Source organism: Dioscorea cayenensis, chromosome 5, assembly GCF_009730915.1.
Source record: "Dioscorea cayenensis subsp. rotundata cultivar TDr96_F1 chromosome 5, TDr96_F1_v2_PseudoChromosome.rev07_lg8_w22 25.fasta, whole genome shotgun sequence".
Lineage (NCBI taxonomy): Eukaryota > Viridiplantae > Streptophyta > Magnoliopsida > Dioscoreales > Dioscoreaceae > Dioscorea > Dioscorea cayenensis.
The window spans coordinates 14650911-14666193 of record NC_052475.1 but is presented as its reverse complement, the minus strand read 5'-3'; the positions used below and the strand labels follow the sequence as shown (position 1 = coordinate 14666193).

The following is a 15283-nucleotide window of genomic DNA, read 5'->3' as shown; positions in this document are numbered from 1 at the left end:
TTTTTTTAATTGTTTATAATATTTTCAAGGAATATAAAACTATCTTGTCATTTCATAAGCTACCAATGGAGGATACTATCTTTTGAATGTGAATGCCATATAAAATTGGTGTATTGTGGGTTCAATAAGTGCATTGATTGACATTATTAGATTGTTTGTTTCTTTTGCTTGCTCTGCTTTTTACCTTTTTGCCCTTTGAAAATATTAGATTTGTAATTAAGTTTTTTTAAAATTAGTGTATTGTGTGCGGGTTTTTATTTGGTTATTCTAAATACAAGATTGGATTTTGATTGAATAAGATTGGATTTTGTTTAATGTTTTTGCAGATTTTGAAGAATTTATGGTTATAGATCAAGAGGGTTGAAGACGAGGATACATGAAGCTTTTTACTTTTGTGTAATTAACTCAAAAAAATATTTTTGTAATGAAAGTACACAAATAGTGTAAAAACACTTATATTTTTGTTATTACTCAAAATACATTACACTTTTAACTCATAGCATGTCAATAAAAGGTCAAGGAATTTGAATTTAGTATATTTTTGTATGTAATGAAAAATTTATGTTTTTAATTTACAAGTTAACAAATTTATTTATTATTAATAGGAAAAAAAAATTAACATTTAATTCAATTCAATGAACAAATTTATAGGTGATTATAACCACCTTTAAAAGTATGAACATGCAAGATATTATTAGCTATAGAGGCGGTTATAACTGTCTCTACCACTTATAATTTTTAGAGGTGGTTATAACCACCTCTAAAATTATTGAGGATTAATGAAAAATTATTAGCTATAGAGGCGGTTATAACCGTCTCTACCATTTATAAGAAGGTAATGAAAACTTAGTTGTTATAGAGGCGGTTATAACCGCCTCTATAACTATTGAAAGGTAATGAAAGCTTAGTAGCTATAGAGGCGGTTATAACCGCCTCTACTCTTGTTGTTACAAACCGCTTCCGTAAATAAAACTTACCAACGGTTGGTACAAACCGGCTCTAAAATATAGAGCCGGCTTGATACGAGGCGGTTTAGAGGCGGGTAAAAAAACCAACACTATATCTATAGAGGCGGTTAAAACCACCTCTATAGGCTTTTAAACTGCCTCAAAAATACTTTTTTGGTGTAGTTGAGTGAAGCAACAAACACAATTTGGAAACTATGGCACTTGACATCCTCTATTCATCACCAATCTACGGTTCTGCTACTGGTATTGTTAAAGGTAATAAATATGATCCCAGACCAAAACATAAATAAAGATTCTACAAAAGTAATTGCTAAAGGGCTATGCGGTCCAGATTTATTGATCATACTTATATTGATACTTTTCCATCCAACTCTCAAGTGGATTCAAACCTCAAAATCACTATCACACTTAATCAAAATCATCAAAGCCTATTTCCACAACCATCACGCACCACTTATTAATTGAAAATCATATGGCAATACTAACCAAACCACTAATCAAATACTTTATTCTATTACAAGACAATTCTTATAGTTGGCACAAATTGACAATATATAGATCCCCACTATAGAATCAAAACCTTATTAGCACGGTCAATAAAATAGCACAATTGTTATTTGTGAGAAGTATCCACTAAAATTAGATTTGCTGGAATTTTTTTATTTTCTAATAAAATGTTCTAATTTAAACATCAGTAACTATACTAGATTAACTACTACAACTTGAACAATATTAATTGAATTTGAAAACTCTATGGCAATGAGGTTTACTTAACCTTCCAAATGAAGTACAAAATTATTCTCTTGAAATTGGCAACTATAAATTGAAAGCATTGTCGTAGTCAAGTTGACACAAAAGGAAAACATGCCATTCAGAACCATTCCTGGTTGTAATAAGAAAAGAATATCAAACTATAAATGGTGTTCAACAGATTTCAAAGCATTATTTTGCCATCCAAAGCACCTATAATACCCAACAAAAGGCAGGGACAAGCAAACATTAACGTCTGTGGATCTGTTTCTATTACAGTAATATCTAAATTGACCAAACCTCATGATTTGAATTCTAACAAATCTAAAATCACAAGGCTACAATGTGACCAAGTTTCATAATATTCTTAGATTTCCTCAAATTATAGCATCAATTTGAATCTCACCCATTTTCAACACAATTATATTTCAGGCATGTCTTACAAAATCAGGAATATCTCTCAAAATACACATCCAATTGCGGATATATTTTATAGACAAGTAGCTAAGACCATCATAAATATTATTTATGTGTGCACTTTTGCCAAAACTACTTCCAAAGTCATGAAAAAGTATGATTTATTCTTCTGGTCCTGCTAAACAATAACATTTAGGATAAACCTATTTATAGCAGCATATCTCTTAGGATAAAAATCTAATGAAATTTAGAATTTTGAAGATGGTTAGCTATGGAGAAATACTACAATTCTATAGTTTTAATTTTCTCCAAATTCTATCTATAAAGTATCAGAATTTGGGGTATAATTTTAGCCAGCTCAAATTAAAATCCTAAAGTCATTATTCTTATGTTTCTATATATAACCATACAAGAGTTCACCTCTAATAATTCTTACCAAATCATCATATCTGTAAATTTCATTAATCCTTTATCCCCGTGTCTAAAGAAAATAAGATACAATACAATTAGACAAGATCCAATCATAAATTCCAACCAAAGCAAGATCTTTCCCTCAATTCAAATTATGAAAAATACTCTAACATGCAATTTTTATAAAGAAGTTCAAATTAAAATGGAATCAAGAGAAAGAGAAGAGTGATACACTCCTTGCGTGACAGCAAGTGTATGGGTCATACAAGTAGTAAAGTGTACTTGAATGGGTCAGGTAGTTGAATCCTCAAGGATTGGTATTGCTCTCCATACTAGTTAAATTCTTAATATCTACCTGGTTCATAGATTGGGTTGAAGTTTAATTCTAAAGGAAAATAAAAGATAAGAAACAAAATGGAGAGAGAGAGAGAGAGAGAGAGAGAGAGAGAGAGAGAGAGAGGGTTTTGGGTGAAAAGAGATGAGTGGGAAGGATAGCCAACCGGATTATGTTTGCCCTAGCTAGATGGATCTCTCGATCATCATCTAGATAGCCAATGTGCAACTATGGTTAACATGCTATCAAGATTGCAATTACAACTATGAGGAACATGCATATCAAGGCAATCAACACGAGAGTTTTGCAAACCAAGATAAACAAAAGAGAAATCTCCAGGAAACTCAATAATCAAAGCATCAAGTCAGTACAACAAAAGTCGAGGTTCATAACCTGAGGCATTGAATAAGTGTTATCCCCTCATGGTTCTACAATACAAATAAGAGAAACAGAAAGAGAATGAAATGAAATCCATAAACTCCCTTCTTGCTTCATAATCCTTGTTAGAGAGTGTTCAATGATGATCTTCCCGACGTTCCTCCACTTCCACGATGATCTCTCTGTCCAGATCCAGCCCTAGATGGTGCCCAGCTCTACCCCAACCCTTTTCTCCAAGAAAGATGAAGAAGATCCCTTCAATGACCTAACTTTGGGCTTAAAAACCCAATTCTTGATTCAAGCACAACCATGCTCATGGTCATGCTCTTCTCACGATGTCTTGGAACTTGTTTTCAGCACGACTGTAGCACAACCTATAAAGTTCATGGATATAAGAACATCGTGTTTCCTGCTAGTGCTTCCAAGCACTGGTGTGCTTCCTCAGTTGGGCTGAAATTCTCTAAGTCATGGAAACTGCATGGTCTGAAGCATGGGCGTGCTTCCCCACCGTGCTTGCCCAAAAATGTGTGTTTAATCTCTATTTCATGCCAAAATTGATCCAAACTCTTTCTTTTTATTCCAAGACCTGATTCCCGGCACAATGAAACATACATACCCAAAGTAGCATCGATTTACAATAAATATATGCGTAAAGACAACCAATTCATGCAACAGGGTATACTAGTTGTCTGTATAAATACACTCATCAAAGAGCTCCAAACATTTTATATTGTGGCTAATCTTATGCCACTAGTAATGATGGTGTGCACGTGTATCATTGAAAGATAACTACACCACACCCTAACCATAAGTGCATGGGTCATTAAGTAATAAACCTCCCATGCATGAGTACAAGAGAGTCATATTCTCTGATGTCCAAAGAATTACTATTACTTCCTCTTTCACAACACTATCTAGTCTACCAAAAAAATATGATAGTTTAATTGCAAGTAACAGATAAATAAACAAATATAAAAGACACCGCATGAACTAAAATAATGAATAAACACAAAGCATAAGGCCTTGGGCAAGATCCCCTTGGAAGAATAGCAAAGTAAGGATGATTCAGAAATAAGGTATGATGTTGGCTAGGCTTTGGTCTGTGAGGCTGAAACATCCTTTAGTGTTTGCAAGTGTACGAGTCATCTAGTAATAAAGTATCCAATGTGTTGGGTAGTCAAATTCACAGAGAACAGTAATACTATTAATAACTATAACCTCGCTATCTAGCCTAATCAATAGAATGAGTGCGAGATGATCAAATTGCAAACAATTAAGCAAGAGGAAACAAGAAAGCAATAGAAAAGATGAAGAGAAATTAGTTAAGAAAGATGGAGTACCTGGGCGATGCTCCCCCTACGATTCTATAATAAGTGCTGGACTAATATTGTGCTTCCTTAAAAAGAATGGTTGAGTCGTTGGAATCCAAAAACACATCGATCCCTAAACCTAGGCCAACTAATAACTAATTCCATATGAGGTCTTAGTGGAGAATTCCCTTGACGCCTCACACACATATGACTACTTAGAGTTCTAAGGATCCCAAGTGATAAACTCTATTCCTAAAAGTAGATGAAACCCTTTGGTCCATGTGAAAGATCCATAATCCTATACGAGGTCTCACAAGAGAATTCTCTTGATACGTCACACCACACACAATTGGAAAGAGTCCTTAAAATAAAAAGGTAGGATAAATCACGTATGAAGGGAAAGCGGACACTCTGTTATCTCACAACTCACCCTTTCAATTCTCTATAATCTTGGTAAATCTAACCCTAGTAGTGATTTCTCTTGTCACTAGGATAATTAGAATATACTGATAGCAATACAATAAGATCACAAGATTGAACTCAACATTAAATCTCAAATAAAGGAAACATAATAAAACTCAATTGAAGATTGAATCCTAAGGGTCACATATCAAAGTACCCACACTACTACATAAATGCCTATATGCAACGGTCATGAACAGTTGCGAAATGTCTTACAATTATTGCACAATATCTATTGTAGTTGTTGCCAGTTGTTGCATCTATTCCCGTTCCAATAGGTTATTGCAATAGTTATATACATCCTATTGCAGTGGTTACAATTGTTGTCTAAACGGTTCTAATTGCCATTGGTTTTTGTAGTGGTTTTTAATTTTACAGTGGTCACTTCATATACTGCAACTATTTATTTTGCAATGGTTATTTTATAATGCAGCGGTTTTGTAATATATATTGTCGCAATTTTATAATATATTTTGCACCATTTTGGTAATATATGTAGCAGGGATTTGGTAATATATATTGCAACAGTTGTATAATAGTTATGGCAGCAGTTGTGTAAAAACTATTATAATGGTTTCACCAAATCTATTGCAATGGTTTAGAATATATGCTGCAACACTTAATAAAATCTATTGTAGTAATTTTATAATCTTGTACCATTTTACAAATAATAATTTTAATAATTCAATTTAATAAAATTATAACATTAGCAAGCATCATCCTAGAATGTAATAAACACTTAGAGCCAAGAACATCACACTAAAATTGACAAAAATATTCAATAAAATAATAATTCAATGAGAAAACTAGTTAATACAAAACAAGTCATCTTTAATGTTTTGGGATAAAACCAACCGAAAGTATAACATCATTGTCCCTATAATTATAAAAATTAGATAGCAAAAATATTAAAAAGAAACTTGTGCGATATATACAATTTATATTACTTAACATAATAATAAAATTTGTCAAAATAAAATGATACTATAAACTATATTCCAACCTAATGACATCAACTAAAATATAACAAAATAAATTTAGATACACAGTCAAATTATTTAAAGAGTAATAATGCAAGAAGACAATTATGAAATTAGAGGAAAAGCATTGGTTTAATTTTAAGATTTTATGGAAAACAAACAAATGCTTTGGTTAAATTATAAAGACTATATAATATAAGAGGGAATAGGGAACACTATTGGCAATTAGGATAGCAGGATAGCGTTTTGCATAATAATTGAATGAGAAACAAGATATAATAATAAGACCATAATGGCAATTTTCAAGACACAAAAATCTAGTTCCATAATACAAATAAATTGTAAGTTCTTGGTGTCCAATGCTTAGAGATAGCATACAAATAAATGTGCCTTAACATAAACCCAATGCATTTCAGATATTGGCGTGACTCAATTATCATTTCTGAAGTATGAAATACTACTACAGATACCAAAAAGTTTTATTATTAAACTTAACAACAATAAAAAAAAAATTTGAATCTGATGTATAATCTATTTTAATGAAGGGTAGTTACCTAAGATAACTATTAGAACCCCGAATGTAAAAATTAAACCAATGAAAACAATCTCAAACTTGTATTTAATCATTCCTGAGCATAATTTCCATTCATTTCCATACATTAAGTAGCCAATAACTGCCATTGATGCATAATTGATAGAAGTAGGAATTCAAAAATGGCATGCATAACTTTTAATCATATGTTGTTGCACCAGAAGAGTATCTTATCGAAATTACATAATGCACAGTAAACTAAGGATAAATTCAGCCAAAAGAGATCAATTAGACATAACCTTACAAATTCTACTAAAATTGCATTCAAGGCATATTCAAAAGAAATTCAACTAGCTCTACAACATTTTGCTCAACCAAAAGCATTCCATTAAAAAGATTAGTTTTAAATTTTCTCATTCAAACATTAAAAAAAGAATACTAAATTAAATTGTGTTTGAAGCTGAATAAAGAATATTTTATTTTTGAAATTGAAACAATTAGATCATGGTTCCGAGAATAGATAAATCCAATGATAAAACCAATTCTCACGAGATAGACATAGATGAAGCATCATCCTCCTCAAGCTAAGCAAAGCAAGAATGAATTCAGAAATGTTTTTTGGAAAGAAATACATGAGTAACTAATAAAATCTCAAAATCAAATTTGAAAACATACTGAAAACAATCCGAATCAGAGAAAGAGGGGAAAAATTGATTATTTTGAGATGAATTTAGAGGAAAATGGGTATAGAAGTGTACCTCGAAGAGACCTGATCGTGATGGCCTACCCCGGGGATGAGGTAGAGGCAACGGCGGTGACGGCGACATCGGCTCCAGTGAGAGAGAGGATCTCGTTGGTAAAAATTAAGAACTCTCTCCCATCAAACCCTAAATCCACACAGAATTGAAAATGAATCAATTTAATCATCAGAGATTCATAAGTTCTCTGATTGGGAAAAAATGAAGATTGAGATTATTTTAGATTAAATAAAAAAATTATGAAATATCTGTAAATAACAAAAGATCAATAGATCTAGAGAGATAGAAATTAAGAGCTTTTGAAAAGAAATTGGGGAACCAGATAATAGATTGGGATTGAGCGAACCTTCTCAGAAGAGTTTCACCGGGGGTGAAAATGGTTATTGGAGGACATGCCGGTGAGTCATTAGCGTCGGTGGAGGCGGAAGCAATGGGGCTGGGAAAGGATGCATCACTACTGACAAGGGCACGAATTGAGGGTTTCGAAGGGCTAAAGGCCGAAGAAGAAGAGCCAGCCTTCTTCTTCAAGTGTTTCTTCTTCTTGCTAGGATTTGGGAGGGAATCTTAGTAGGGATCGGAAGGGAGATGGCAGGAGATGGGGTGGTGATTGCTGGAGGAGATGGAACAGGGGATGGGGTGGTGATCGAGATTATTACACATTAGGATTACCTTTTCTCAATGCGATGGTTTCGGAAAATAACTGTATGCCTTATGTTTCTTTAGTGCTATTGTGAAAAGCATGTCCTTGTCTTCTGAACAAAAAATTATGTAGAGTTTTTATTTCTTAAGTTACACATATTTTTAAATAATAAATTTGTTTAAATATATTCTTCATAAGTATTTATTTTAGAAATAAAGTGTTTTTTTAAATTAAAAATGATCAACGCAAACAACATAAGAAGGTGATTAGCATTTTTGCTATTTCAAAAAATAGATAAATAAATAAATACCACTTGTTTATTATTATTTTTTCCCCCAATTTGAAGGTTGTGCCCATTGTATTTATTTATTTTCATATATCATAAATATAGAAGATATATATAGATAAAAGAAATGATTATGAGATTTTTACAAAGGATGATAATTACAAATAAGAAACACTTGTTTTTCTTATTCTTTCCAAAAATAGCATTATCTTTTTTTTTTCATAATTTATACTTCAAAGTTTTTATTTGCTGATCCACCCATCAATGTCCTTATCCATAATATACATATATATATATATACCCATATCCTATAAATATAAACAAAACTAGAAGCTCCCATCAATTCATGGTCCCACTTTGATCTATCTGGACTAGGAACAATCAGGCAACTATAAAAACAATCCAACAAACTAAGATACCTACTACACCTAAAATAGCAACCCATTTATATTTGCCTAAAAGATTGGGTGATTAAGGAGATGTGTATGATACATAAAAACAAATTACTTTCAGGAGTATACTCACACAATTAAAAGTACTCGTTCTAATTTATTTATTTATTTTAAAAAATAATATTTTTTCTTATTTATTAGATTTATTGATTTTCTCATTTGTAAGTATAAATTTTATGAAACTTATGCATTGTTTTCACATATGAAGTGGTTTTAAAAAAAAGCCGCTGCATATCATAACACATACGCAACTGTTATAAAAACCTGATGCATATCATAACCTATATGCAACAATTATTAAAAATGGCTGCATTACAATGCATATGCAACAGTTATGAATAGCTGTTTTTTTTAACATTCACAACGATTATATAACTGCTGTATATCTATCTTAACATGCAATAGTTTTTGCAATAGATTGAGTCAAATGTAATACTTACTTGGAAAATTGCCTGCAATGATATGAAATCACTACAAAACCACTGCATTAGATAGCGTATTGTAGCAGTTTTATAACTGCTATAAGGTAATCACTGCATAAGTGTTGTTGTCTAGTAGTGTCATTAGGGGTTTAGCACTCCATGGACCAATACAATATGCAATCAATCAATAAATGAAAACACAAGAAAACCATAAAGAAAACCCCCTTTTGATCCATGCGATAGTCTTCAAGGGCCGCTTCAACTTCTCCAAGGATCCTTCTGTCAAGCATAGGTTACACGCCTTGATGAGTGCATTTCATATAGATATTTTATACCTATTTTATGCATTTAACTTGTCTTTTAGCATTTATTTATGGTGATTTGATACTACTTTGGGTATTTGTGCTTAAATGTGCAGGCAAGCAGGTCTTGGGAACACTAGAAGATAATTTGGAGAGAAAATCGGTAAAGAAACACAACATTTCTAAGTTTCTAGGGCAAGCACTGCCTAAGCACGGGTGTGCTTATTGGCTGTGATTATTGTGGTTATTCAAGAGATACATCAGAAAAGATAAGCAAAACACTATAACTGAATTACTGTAACAAAAGTAATGTAGCCAAATTACTATAGCAAAAGTGTTGTGGCACACACTGGAAAAGAAGCACGGCTTAAGAGCCCAGAGCACAGTTATGCTTCTAGGAAGCACAACCTAAGCACGCCCATGCTTAGGCCATGTTTTTTACTGCTTGGGAGAAAATTGTCATTCTTTTCATTCTATGAAAAGTGCGGCCTAAGCACGCACGTGATTAGGCCGTGCTGAGCCTGAACGACACCTTTTAAGCTAGATCTAGGTCATTTTGAGAGGGATTCTTCTTTCTCCTCTTGAGGGGTGGTGGCTTGACTTTTTCTTCTTCACTTTTCTTGTGCTAGAGATTGATCTAAGGTGTTAGAGCATGAGTAGAGTGGAGCTTAGTTTTGTGAACTCCTCGGAGCATGATCAAAGAAACTCAAGAGACAAAAGGGAGTTCATGGACTCTTACTTTTTTGTTTTCTCATTCTTTTTCTTATTGTGTGTACCCATGAGGGGCTAACTGATAAGTGCTTGAGTGAACATATTTATTCATATGTTTCACATGCATTCAACATTTCTTTTATCAGGTTTTATAACTCATAAAGTGTATTTGGTCTTCTTTTGCACAAATAGGGTTGTGAAAGCATGAAGAGAGAAAAAGAAGCAAAGATGGGTCATAGACGCTCATTTTGAGAGTCTTTTATGCAACATGAGGATTAAGTCACACGTTGTGCTTAGATGCATGGGAGTGTGTGACAACTTCTAAGGAAGTTCAAGTAATTCATGAGTCGGAAAGGCACAAAGGTAGTCACACTTTCATGCTCTAGCTTGTGTGAATTCAAGAACCTTCTTAACTGTTTTTAGTCAACAAGAACCCACATGACCTACCACATGGGTGTGTGTCTAGCCGTGTGGCCTTTGAAGAAAAGGATCTAGAAAACACTTTTCATGAGCATGTGGCCCGTGTGAATTTTCTGGGAGATTTTCCAGCCCACATGGGCTTGTGGTGCCTCGATTTCGGATTATAAAGGCCGCTTTGTCCAATTTTAGGTTAACTTTTTCATGACTTTGAAGAGACATGGTGGCTGGGTTTTGAACGTGAGGTCTTTGTAACTTTGGGGACATTTCTTTACTAACATTGATCGATTCTTTCACCATCATGGCATCAAAGAAGCCATCAGCAACCTTAGCTTCGGAGAAGATTCCATCAAGGCATTGAGACTACCCATTAACACTATCATCACTAATTCAATGGGTTTATTTCCATGGTGTTTGCATATTTTTATTCATTTATTACTTGCTTTTTAACTTGCTCCATGGAGAGTTAAACCCTAGAGGGTATTTGGGCATGTGAACCCTAGGATTCTATTTTGTATTGATTTACATTATATTTTCTTTTAATCCGAGTTTAGTTGAGTTTTAATCTTTATTTCTTAATGCTTGCTTGCCTTATTAATCTTATGGTTGATTGGTTTGCTTGATTAGTTCACCTTGGTGAGAGAGAGGTCTCCATTAGGGTTAGAATCTCCAAGGTTGAACAGGGTTAAGAGGGTGAGCCTTGAGATAGTAGAGTGTCCCTTTTCCCCTACGATTGATGTATCACATCTTCATTTTCCCTAAAATCTAAGTAACCATATGTGGTGTGAGGTGTTGAGAGAAATTCTCATGGGACCTCATATAGGCTTAGGGACCTTTCACCTAGAGGTAGAGTTAGGTCTACTCTTAGGAATCATGTACATACTTTGTAATCTCTAGAGTGCTATGCAGTCATATGTGGTGTGAGGTATTGAGAGAATTCTCCATCAGGACCACGTAGGGGACTAGAATCGGTGATCTAGAAGTAGGGACTGATTTACCTTTGGATTACCACAACTTAATTAAGTCGCTTAATGTTTGAATCCTTGGGAAAGCATTGCCCAAATACCCCATTTTCATTGATTGAGACTTCCTTTTATTTTACTCTTGCATTCTTGCCCATGATATTCATTTATTCATGAATTAGTTCATCACATCATCTCTTTGATCATTTGTCTAGATAACTTGGAGTTAGTTATTACTAGCAATCCTGTTCCTTGTAGATTCGACTACTTGACCCATTGGGTACACTATTATTACTTGAGTGACCTGTGCACTTGCGGACACACATAAGGGATGTGTCAAGTTTTTGGCACCGTTGTGAGGGAACGGGATATTAGGAACACTAGAACATTGTTATTTTACTCATTCATTTTTTTCATTGTTTTTATCTATTTCAGATTCTCTTTAATTCCATCATTTTCATTAGTTTTCATTGTTTTTCTATCTTATATTCCCTTCTTTCACCATTCTTATTCTTTTCTTTTCTTGATTCAGCTCCAGGTTATGACCCAAGGAGTTTGACATTAGTTGAAGAAGATCCTGAAATTGAGCATAAACTTTGTAGAAGGGGATAGGAACCTACACAAGAATAGAATTTTCTAGCTGAAATAGAGGTCAAAGAATCTGAAAACATGGCAGAATCGAATAGGTAGTCAAGGACACTTTTAGATTTTTCCTGACCTTCAGCTGGTGGGACATGGTTAAGCATTGTTCTGCCACATGTTATAGCCTAGAACTTTGACCTAAAGTTGAGTTTTATTCAAATGGTTCAGCAGTCAGCACAGTTTAATGAATTAGCCAATGAAGATTCGAACAATGATATTGAGAATTTTCTTGAAGTGTGTTATATGCTGAAAAATTAATGGGGTATCAGATGATGTGATTCGCTGAAGAGGTTTCCCATTCTTATTGAAAGGAAGAGCCAAACAGTGGCTCCAATCATTGCCAAGAGCCTCTATCATGATATGGGATGAAATGGTGGAAGTTTTCCTTGCAAGATACTTCCCTTCAGGAAAATCAGCAAAGCTTCACAATGAAATCTCTCCATATGTTCAGATGGATCTAGAATCATTATTTGAGACATAGGAACAGTTCAAGGACCTTTTACAGAAATGCCCTCAACATAGATTCCCCGATTGGATGATCATTCACACATTCTATAATGGGTTAAATCCAAGCATTAGATAGCTCCTAGATGCCACCGTAGAAGTAACATTAGGAAACAAGACCCCAGAAGCTGCCCAGTAGTTGATTAAAGAAATAGCTCTAAATATCAATCAATGGAATGCTAGGGAGAAGAAAAAAGTGGCCGGCATTCATGAGGTTGACTCAGTCACAGCCTTGGTAGCCCAAGTAGAAGCATTGACTAAGAAATTAGACACTCTAACTTCACCAAGAGTGGCTATGATCACAAGTTGTGATGATTGTGTGGGTACACATATTTCAGCAGATTGTCCTATTTCAGTTGGTACTTTAACACCCGTGTAGCAAGTCAATTTTTTGGGTAATATGGGGAAAGGTCAAGGAAATACTTACAACAATGCTTATAACCAAGGGTGGAGGAACCACCCAAATCTCTCATGGAGTAACTAAGGACAACAAAAGCCTGCTGCCCTACCAAGATTTTATCAAGCACTTTTGATTCCAAATAGAGTTTTAGAGATAGAGAAGGTTTTGGCAAAATTTATTAAGTGGACCAATACTAGATTTCAAAATGTAGAGATGACCCTCCGTAATCACACTGCTTCACTGCATAATTTGGACAATCAAGTTGGGCAGATAGCAAAGTCACTAGCAGAGAGACCCCAAGGTATCTTGCCAAGCAACACCGAGACCAACTCACGGGAGCATGTAAAGGTGATCACTTTAAGAAGTGGTTGAGAGCTTGAAGAATGACTCCCTATTGAAAAGAATGTTGAAATTCCTCAAGAGAAGCCGAAAGATAAGGATGAGGAGGCGGCTGCACCCCCTCCTACTTTTACACCAAGAATCCCTTATCTGGCATGTTTGAAGGATAAAGCCGATGAAAAAAACAGAAAATTCCTGGATCTTTCCAAATAGCTGTACATTAACATCCCATTTATGGAGGCATTGTCACTAATGCTTCGATATGTAAAGCATGTGAAGGACCTCTTGATCAAGAAGAGGAAAATGGAGGAAAGTGTAGCTGTGGTATTGGAAGGAATTTGCTCAGCCATGCTTCAGAAAAATTTGCCGAGTAAGAGAAAAGATTCTGGAAGCTTCATCATTCCATGTCTAATCTAAGGTTTAAGGGAAGAGAAAGCACAAGCTGATTTGGGGGCCAGCATTAATGTAATATTGTATACACTATTTTAGAAATTGGGGCTAGGAGAGCCAAGGCCAACCCGAATGACATTGCAACTAGCTGACCATTCAGTCCATCATCCAAGAAGTGCAATAGAAGATGTTTAAGTAAAGGTTGACAGGCATATTTTTCTACAGATTTCATGGTTCTTGATATCAATGAGGATGTGGATGTCCTATAATTTTAGGGAGGTCTTTCGTACGCACTTCTAAGGTACTCATTAATATGGATAGGGGTGAGATGACGCTATGCATTAAAGAAGGAAAGATCACATATCGTCTCGCCGAAGCCATGAAGCATTCTCTTGACTTTGATGATACATGTTATTTTTTAGATGTTACTAATGAGATTGCTGATGAGCATATGCAGTAATTTCTTCGTCCATATCCATGTGAAGAATGGCTTGATATTTAAGAAGAAGAGACGAATGCACCAGTGGTGCAAATTCTCGAAGAGCAACCAAATCCAAGAATTCTGAAAAGAATGTTCTGTCACCTGAAGAGGTTAAGATGTCTCCACAAAAAGCATCCCAACATTCTTAGGGATAAGCACGCAGGAGTAGAGAGAGATACTCCCTCATTCCGTAACATGCTTTGTCATTTTCCTTTGAACCTACAGAAATTCTGTCCTTCATGTTTGCAGGCTACAGGTAAGGAGATTCTCCACCTGCATGAGCCACCATGAGGTAAGAATAGGTAAATCAAGCTTAGTGACTTAAAAGAAGCCTATCTTTGTAGATAACTCAAGTTTTACTTGTTTTCTAGCTTAGTTTTTCAATTCTACAAAAATAATTCCCATTAGTGGGTGTTATTTTCCATTATTGTTGGTGTTGAGTTTTGCATGATGATTTTTGGTATACATGTGTGTGGCATGGTCTTCGATGTTATTCATGTATTTAGTCAAGAATTTGGACTTGGATTGTGGGAATTACATTTTTCTATGCACATCCACACTTGCACTCATACGTGGGTGTCAGTGCTCGTGTGGGCTACAAATTTCAGCAGAAATAAGCCACAAGGGCATGTGGAATTTCCACACACCCAAGTTCATTAACCACAAGGGCATGTGGAATTTCCACAGGCCCATGTGGCTTTTATTGATGAAAGGGGAAACTATTCACTTTCTCCATTCTCACAACCCTTCATCTCCGCACACATTCACACCAAGAGACACACCTCTTGGACTTCAAAACCATTTTTCTTGTATATTTAAAGGGTAGAAAGAGCTTTTTCGGTCATTACTTTAAGTTTTCCTTCTCCAATTCTCTATTATAAGCACTCTCCTTACCTTCTCCATTCTTCCTATTTTTAGATCTATTGGTTTTTCTTGGTTTATAGCATGTTTTCTTCATGAAAGTCATTTTTTATGCTAAAGTGAAGCCTTGAAGGCTGTTTGGTGTGTCGATGTAGCCCGACCATGGCTATTTTG

The 15283-nt window shown here is 34.7% G+C and overlaps 1 non-coding gene across 1 annotated transcript; it reads right to left on the bottom strand.

Annotated features, from left to right (window-relative positions):
* Nucleotides 1-12552: 12552 nt before the first annotated feature.
* Nucleotides 12553-12659, bottom strand: LOC120262583. Its single transcript, XR_005536849.1, has one exon. It is a non-coding gene; the product is annotated as a small nucleolar RNA R71 (small nucleolar RNA).
* Between the last annotated feature and the right edge of the window lie 2624 nt (nt 12660-15283).